The sequence below is a fragment of the Taudactylus pleione genome, unplaced genomic scaffold (assembly GCF_031769625.1).
Source record: "Taudactylus pleione unplaced genomic scaffold, aTauple2 ptg000138l, whole genome shotgun sequence".
Classification (NCBI taxonomy): domain Eukaryota; kingdom Metazoa; phylum Chordata; class Amphibia; order Anura; family Myobatrachidae; genus Taudactylus; species Taudactylus pleione.
The window spans coordinates 13,051,870-13,060,358 of NW_028284540.1; positions in this window are offsets into that span (position 1 = coordinate 13,051,870).

The following is an 8,489-nucleotide window of genomic DNA, read 5'->3' on the forward strand; positions in this document are numbered from 1 at the left end:
AGTGCACACAATTCACAAACACAGAAGTTATTTTTTTATTTTGTTTGGAGTATACTTTGGGGGTTACAGCACCCTTTTACAGAAAAGCCAGCCGGCCCTTTACTAATGGGACACAGACGCACGCTTGGCGCAGCTCCTTTGTTGATCCACGTGCAGCCACAGTGCACACAATTCACAAACACAGAAGTTATTTTTTTATTTTGTTTGGAGTGTGCTTTGGGGGTTACAGCACCCTTTAACGGACAAACCAGTCGGCCCTTTACTAATGGGACACAGGCGCACGCTTGGCGCTGCTCCTTTGTTGATGCACGTGCAGCCACAGTGCACACAATTCACAAAGACAGAAAATATTTTTTTATTTTGTTTGGCATGTACTTTGGGGGTTACAGCACCCTCTAATGTAAAAACCAGCTTGCCCTTTACAAATGGGACACAGGCGCACGCTTGGCGCTGCTCCTTTGTTGATGCAAGTGCAGCCACAGTGCACACAATTCACAAACACAGAAAATATTTTTTTAATTTGTTTGGAGTGTACTTTGGGGGTTACAGAACCCTTTAACGGACAAGCCAGCCAGCCCTTTACTAATGGGACACAGGCGCACGCTTGGCGCTGCTCCTTTGTTGATGCACGTGCAGCCACAGTGCACACAATTCACAAACACAGAAAATATTTTTTTATTTTGTTTGGAATGTACTTTGGGGGTTACAGCACCCTTTAACAGAGAAGCCAGCCCTTTAGTAATGGGACACAGGAGCACGCTTGGCGCTGCTCCTTTGTTGATGCACGTGCAGCCATAGTGCACACAATTCACAAACACAGAAAATATTTTTTTATTTTGTTTGGCATGTACTTTGGGGGTTACAGCACCCTTTACTGGAAACACCAGCCGGCCCTTTACTAATGGGACACAGGCGCAAACTTGGCGCTGCTCCTTTGTTGATGCAAGTGCAGCCACAGTGCACACAATTCACAAACACAGAAAATATTTTTTTATTTTATTTGGAGTGTACTTTGGGGGTTACAGCACCCTTTAACGGACAAGCCAGCTGACCCTTTACTAATGGGACACAGGCGCACGCTTGGCGCTGCTCCTTTGTTGATGCACGTGCAGCCACAGTGCACACAATTCACAAAGACAGAAAATATTTTTTTATTTTGTTTGGAGTGTACTTTGGGGGTTACAGCAACCTTTAATGGACAACCCAGCCGGCCCTTTACTAATGGGACACAGGCGCACGCTTTGCGCTGCTCCTTTGTTGACGCACGTGCAGCCACAGTGCACACAATTCACAAACACAGAAAATATTTTTTTATTTTGTTTGGAGTGTTCTTTGGGTGTTACAGCACCCTTTAATGGACAAGCCAGCTGGCCATTTACTAATGGGACACAGGCGCACGCTTGGCGCTGCTCCTTTGTTGATGCACGTGCAGCCACAGTGCACACAATTCACAAACTCAGAAAATATTTTTTTATTTTGTTTGGAGTGTACTTTGGGGGTTACAGCACCCTTTAACGGACAAGCCAGATGGCCCTTTACTAATGGGACACAAGCGCATGTTTGGCACTACTCCTTTGATGATGCATGTGCAGCCACAGTGCACACAATTCACAAACACAGAAAATATTTTTTTATTTTGTTTGGAGTGTACATTGGGTGTTACAGCACCCTTTAACAGACAAGCCAGCTGGCCCTTTACTAATGGGACACAGGCACACGCTTGGCGCTGCTCCTTTGTTGATGCACATGCAGCCACAGTGCACACAATTCACAAACACAGAAAATATTTTTTTATTTTGTTTGGAGTGTACCTTGGTGGTTACAGCACCCTTTAATGGACAAGCCAGCTGGCCCATTACTAATGGGACACAAGCGCACGTTTGGCACTACTCCTTTGTTGATGCATGTGCAGCCACAGTGCACACAGTTCACAAACACAGAAAATATTTTTTTATTTTGTTTGGAGTGTACTTTGGGGGTTACAGCACCCTTTAAAGGACAAGCCAGCTGGCCCTTTACAAATGGGACACAGGCGCACGTTTGGCACTGCTCCTTTGTTGATGCACGTGCAACCACAGTGTACACAATTCACAAACACAGAAAATATTTTTTTATTTTGTTTGGAGTCTTCTTTGGGTGTTACAGCACCCTTTAATGGACAAGCCAGCCTGCCCTTTACTAATGGGACACAGGTGCACGCTTGGCACTGCTCCTATGTTGATGCACGTGCAGCCACAGTGCAGACAATTCACAAACACAGAAAATATTTTTTTTTGTTTGTTTTGAGTGTTCTTTGGGTGTTACAGCACCCTTTAACGGACAAGCCAGCCGGCCCTTTACTAATGGGACACAGGCGCACGCTTGGCGCTGCTCCTTTGTTGATGCACATGCAGCCACAGTGCACACAATTTACAAACACAGAAAATATTTTTTTATTTTGTTTGGAGTGTACTTTGGGTGTTACAGCACCCTTTAATGGACAAGCCAGCTGGCCCTTTACTAATGGGACACAGGCGCATGTTTGGCACTACTCCTTTGTTGATGCATGTGCAGCCACAGTGCACACAATTCACAAAGACAGAAAATATTTTTTTATTTTGTTTGGAGTGTACTTTGGGGGTTACAGCACCCTTTAATGGACGAGCCAGCTGGCCCTTTACTAATGGGACACACGTGCACGTTTGGTGCTGCTCCTTTGTTGATGCACGTGCAGCCACAGAGTATACAATTCACAAACACAGAAAATATTTTTTCATTTAGTTTGGAGTGTACTTTGGGGGTTACAGCACCCTTTAACAGAGAAGCCAGCCAGCCCTTTTTGAAATGGGATACAGGAGCACGCTTGGCGCTGCTCCTTTGTTGATGCACGTGCAGCCACAGTGCACACAATTCACAAACACAGAAAATATTTTTTTATTTTATTTAGAGTGTACTTTGGGGGTTACAGCTACCCTTTAACGGACAAGCCAGCCGTCCCTTTACTAATGGGACACAGGCGCACACTTGTCGCTGCTCCTTTGTTGATGCACGTGCAGCCACAGTGCACACAATTCACAAACACAGAAAATATTTTTTTTATTTTGTTTGGAGTGTTCTTTGGGTGTTACAGCACCCTTTAATGGACAAGCCAGCTGGCCCTTTACTAATGGGACACAGGCGCATGCTTGGCGCTGCTCCTTTGTTGATGCACGTGCAGCCACAGTGCACACAATTCACAAACACAGAAAATATTTTTTTATTTTGTTTGGAGTGTTCTTTGGGTGTTACAGCACCCTTTAATGGACAAGCCAGCTGGCCCTTTACTAATGGGACACAGGCGCACGTTTGGTCCTGCTCCTTTGTTGATGCACATGCAACCACAGTGCACACAGTTCACAAACACAGAAAATATTTTTTCATTTAGTTTGGAGTGTACTTTGGGGGTTACAGCACCCTTTAACAGAGAAGCCAGCCAGCCCTTTAGTAATGGGACAGGAGCATGCTTGGCGCTGCTCCTTTGTTGATGCACGTGCAGCCATAGTGCACACAATTCACAAACACAGAAAATATTTTTTTATTTTGTTTGGCATGTACTTTGGGGGTTACAGCACCCTTTAATGGAAAAACCAGCCGGCCTTTTACTAATGGGACACAGGCGCAAACTTGGCTCTGCTCCTTTGTTGATGCAAGTGCAGCCACAGTGCACACAATTCAGAAACACATAAAATATTTTTTTATTTTATTTGGAGTGTACTTTGGGGGTTACAGCACCCTTTAACGGACAAGCCAGCTGACCCTTTACTAATGGGACACAGGCGCACGCTTGGCGCTGCTCCTTTGTTGATGCACGTGCAGCCACAGTGCTCACAATTCACAAACACAGAAAATATTTTTTTATTTTGTTTGGAGTGTTCTTTGGGTGTTACAGCACCCTTTAATGGACAAGCCAGCTGGCCATTTACTAATGGGACACAGGCGCATGCTTGGAGCTGCTCCTTTGTTGATGCACGTGCAGCCACAGTGCACACAATTCACAAACACAGAAAATATTTTTTTATTTTGTTTGGAGTGTACTTTGGGGGTTACAGCACCCTTTAATGGACAAGCCAGTTGGCCATTTACTAATGGGACACAGGCGCCCGATTGGCGTTGCTCCTTTGTTGATGCACGTGCAGCCACAGTGCACACAATTCACAAACACAGAAAATAATTTTTCATTTAGTTTGGAGTGTACTTTGGGGGTTACTGCACCCTTTAACAGAGAAGCCAGCCAGCCCATTAGTAATGGGACACAGGAGCACGCTTGGCGCTGCTCCACTGTTGATTAATGGGGAGCCACAGTGCACACAATTCAAAAACACAGAAAATATTTTTTTATTTTGTTTGGAGTGTACTTTGGGGGTTACAGCACCCTTTAACGGACAAGCCAGCTGGCAATTTTCAAATGGGACACAGGTGCACACTTGGCGCTGCTCCTTTGTTGATGCACGTGCAGCCACAGTACACACAATTCACAAACACAGAAGATATTTTTTTCTTTTGTTTGGAGTGTACTCTGGGGGTTACAGCACCCTTTAACAGAAAAACCAGCCGGACCTTTACTAATGGGATATAGGCGCACGCTTGCCGCTGCTCCATTGTTGATGCACGTGCAGCCACAGTGCACACAATTCACAAACACAGAAAATATTATTTTATTTTGTTTGGAATGTACTTTGAGGGTTACAGCACCCTTTAATGGACAAACCAGCCAGCCCTTTACTAATGGTACACAGTCACACGTTTGGCACTGCTCCTTTGTTGATGCACGTGCAGCCACAGTGCACACAATTCACAAACACAGAAAATATTTTTTTATTTTGTTTGGAGTGTACTTTGGGGGTTACAGCACCCTTTAACGGACAAGCCAGCTGGCCCTTTACTAATGGGACACAGGCGCATGTTGGCGCTGCTCCTATGTTAATACATGTGCAGCCACAGTGCACACAATTCACAAACACAGAAAATATTTTTTTATTTTGTTTGGAGTGTGCTTTGGGGGTTACAGCACCCTTTAACGGACAAGCCAGTCGGCCCTTTGCTAATGGGACACAGGCGCACGCTTGGCGCTGCTCCTTTGTTGATGCACGTGCAGCCACAGTGCACACAATTCACAAAGACAGAAAATATTTTTTTATATTGTTTGGCATGTACTATGGGGGTTACAGCACCCTTTAATGGAAAAACCAGCTGGCCCTTTACTAATGGGATACAGGCGCACGCTTGGCGCTGCTCCTTTGTTGATGCACGTGCAGCCACAGTGCACACAATTCACAAAGACAGAAAATATTTTTTTATTTTGTTTGGTGTGTACTTTGGGGGTTACAGCACCCTTCAATAGACAACCCAGCTGGCCCTTTACTAATGGGAAACAGGCGCACGCTTTGCGCTGCTCCTTTGTTGATGCACGTGCAGCCACAGTGCACACAATTCAAAAACACAGAAAATATTTTTTTATTTTGTTTGGAGTGTACTTTGGGGGTTACAGCACCCTTTATTGGACAAGCCAGCTGGCCCTTTACTAATGGGACACAGGCGCATGTTTGGTGCTGCTCCTATGTTGATACATGTGCTGCCACAGTGCACACAATTCACAAACACAGAAAATATTTTTTGATTTTGTTTGGCATGTACTTTGGGGGTTACAGCACCATTTAACGGAAATACCAGCCGGCCCTTTACTAATGGGACACAGGCGCACGCTTGGCTCTGCTCCTTTGTTGATGCAAGTGCAGCCACAGTGCGCACAATTCACAAACACAGAAAATAATTTTTTATTTTATTTGGAGTGTACTTTGGGGGTTACAGCACATTTTAACAGACAAGCCAGCCGGCCCTTTACTAATGGGACACAGGCGCACGCTTGGCGCTGCTCCTTTGTTGATGCACGTGCAGCCACAGTGCACACAATTGACAAAGACAGAATTTTTTTTTTATTTTGTTTCGAGTGTTCTTTGGGTGTTACAGCACCCTTTAACGGACAAGCCAGCTGGCCCTTTAGTAATGGGACACAGGAGCACGCTTGGCGCTGCTCCTTTGTTGATGCACGTGCAGCCATAGTGCACACAATTCACAAACACAGAAAATATTTTTTTATTTTGTTTGGAGTGTACTTTGGGTGTTACAGCACCCTTTAATGGACAAGCCAGCTGGCCCTTTACTAATGGGACACAGGCGCACATTTGGCACTACTCCTTTGTTGATGCATGTGCAGCCACAGTGCGCACAATTCACAAAGACTGAAAATATTTTTTTATTTTGTTTGGAGTGTACTTTGGGGGTTACAGCACCCTTTAACGGACAAGCCAGCCAGCCCTTTACTAATGGGACACAGGCGCATGCTTGGTGCTGCTCCTTTGTTGATGCACGTGCAGCCACAGTGCACACAATTCACAAACACAGAAAATATTTTTTTATTTTGTTTAGAGTGTACTTTGGGGGTTACAGCACCCTTTAACAAAGAAGCCAGCCAGCCCTTTACTAATGGGAAACAGGAGCATGCTTGGCGCTGCTTCTTTGTTGATGCACATGCAGCCACAGTGCACACAATTCACAAACACAGAAAATATTTTTTTATTTTGTTTGGAGTGTACTTTGGGCATTACAGCACCCTTTAAAGGACAAGCCAGCTGGCCCTTTACTAATGGGACACAGGCGCACACTTGGCGCTGCTCCATTGTTGATGCACGTTCAGCCACAGTGCACACAATTCACAAACACAGAAAATATTTTTTTATTTTGTTTGGAGTGTACTTTGGGTGTTCCAGCACCCTTTAACGGACAAGCCAGCTGGCCCTTTACTAATGGGACACAGGCGCACATTTGGTCCTGCTCCTTTGTTGATGCACGTGCAACCACAGTGCACACAGTTCACAAACACAGAAAATATTTTTTCATTTAGTTTGGAGTGTACTTTGGGGGTTACAGCACCCTTTAACAGAGAAGCCAGCCAGCCCTTTAGTAATGGGACAGGAGCATGCTTGGCGCTGCTCCTTTGTTGATGCACGTGCAGCCATAGTGCACACAATTCACAAACACAGAAAATATTTTTTTATTTTGTTTGGCATGTACTTTGGGGGTTACAGCACCCTTTAACGGAAAAACCAGCCGGCCTTTTACTAATGGGACACAGGCGCAAACTTGGCGCTGCTCCTTTGTTGATGCAAATGCAGCCACAGTGCACACAATTTACAAACACAGAAAATATTTTTTAATTTTATTTGGAGTGTACTTTGGGGGTTACAGCACCATTTAACGGACAAGCCAGCTGACCCTTTACTAATTGGACACAGGCGCACGCTTGGCGCTGCTCCTTTGTTGATGCACGTGCAGCCACAGTGCACACAATTCACAAACACAGAAAATATTTTTTAATTTTGTTTGGAGTGTTCTTTGGGTGTTACAGCACCCTTTAATGGACAAGCCAGCTGGCCATTTACTAATGGGACACAGGCGCATGCTTGGCGCTGCTCCTTTGTTGATGCACGTGCAGCCACAGTGCACACAATTCACAAACACAGAAAATATTTTTTTATTTTGTTTGGAGTGTACTTTGGGGGTTACAGCACCCTATAATGGACAAGCCAGATGGACCTTTACTAATGGGACACAGGCGCACGCTTGGCGCTGCTCCTTTGTTGATGCACATGCAGCCACAGTGCACACAATTCACAAACACAGAAAATATTTTTTTATTTTGTTTGGAGTGTACTTTGGGCATTACAGCCCCCTTTATGGACAAGCCAGCCGGCCCTTTACTAATGGGACACAGGCGCACACTTGGCGCTGCTCCTTTGTTGATGCACGTGCAGCCACAGTGCACACAATTCACAAACACAGAAGTTATTTTTTTATTTTGTTTGGAGTGTACTTTGGGGGTTACAGCACCCTTTAACGGACAAACCAGCCAGCCCTTTACTAATGGTACACAGGCACACGTTTGGCGCTGCTCCTTTGTTGATGCACGTGCAGCCACAGTGCACACAATTCACAAAGACAGAAAATATTTTTTTATTTTATTTGGAGTGTACTTTGGGGGTTACAGCACCCTTTAATGGACAAGCCAGCCGGCCCTTTACTAATGGGACACAGGCGCACGCTTGGCGCTGCTCCTTTGTTGATGCACGTGCAGCCAAAGTGCACACAATTCACAAAGACAGAAAATATTTTTTTATTTTGTTTGGAGTGTACTTTGGGGGTTACAGCACCCTTTATTGGACAAGCCAGCTGGCCCTTTACTAATGGGACACAGGCGCATGTTTGGCGCTGCTCCTATGTTGATACATGTGCTGCCACAGTGCACACAATTCACAAACACAGAAAATATTTTTTGATTTTGTTTGGAGTGTGCTTTGGGGGTTACAGCACCCTTTAACGGACAAGCCAGTCAGCCCTTTACTAATGGGACACAGGCGCACGCTTGGCGCTGCTCCTTTGTTGATGTACGTGCAGCCACAGTGCACACAATTCAC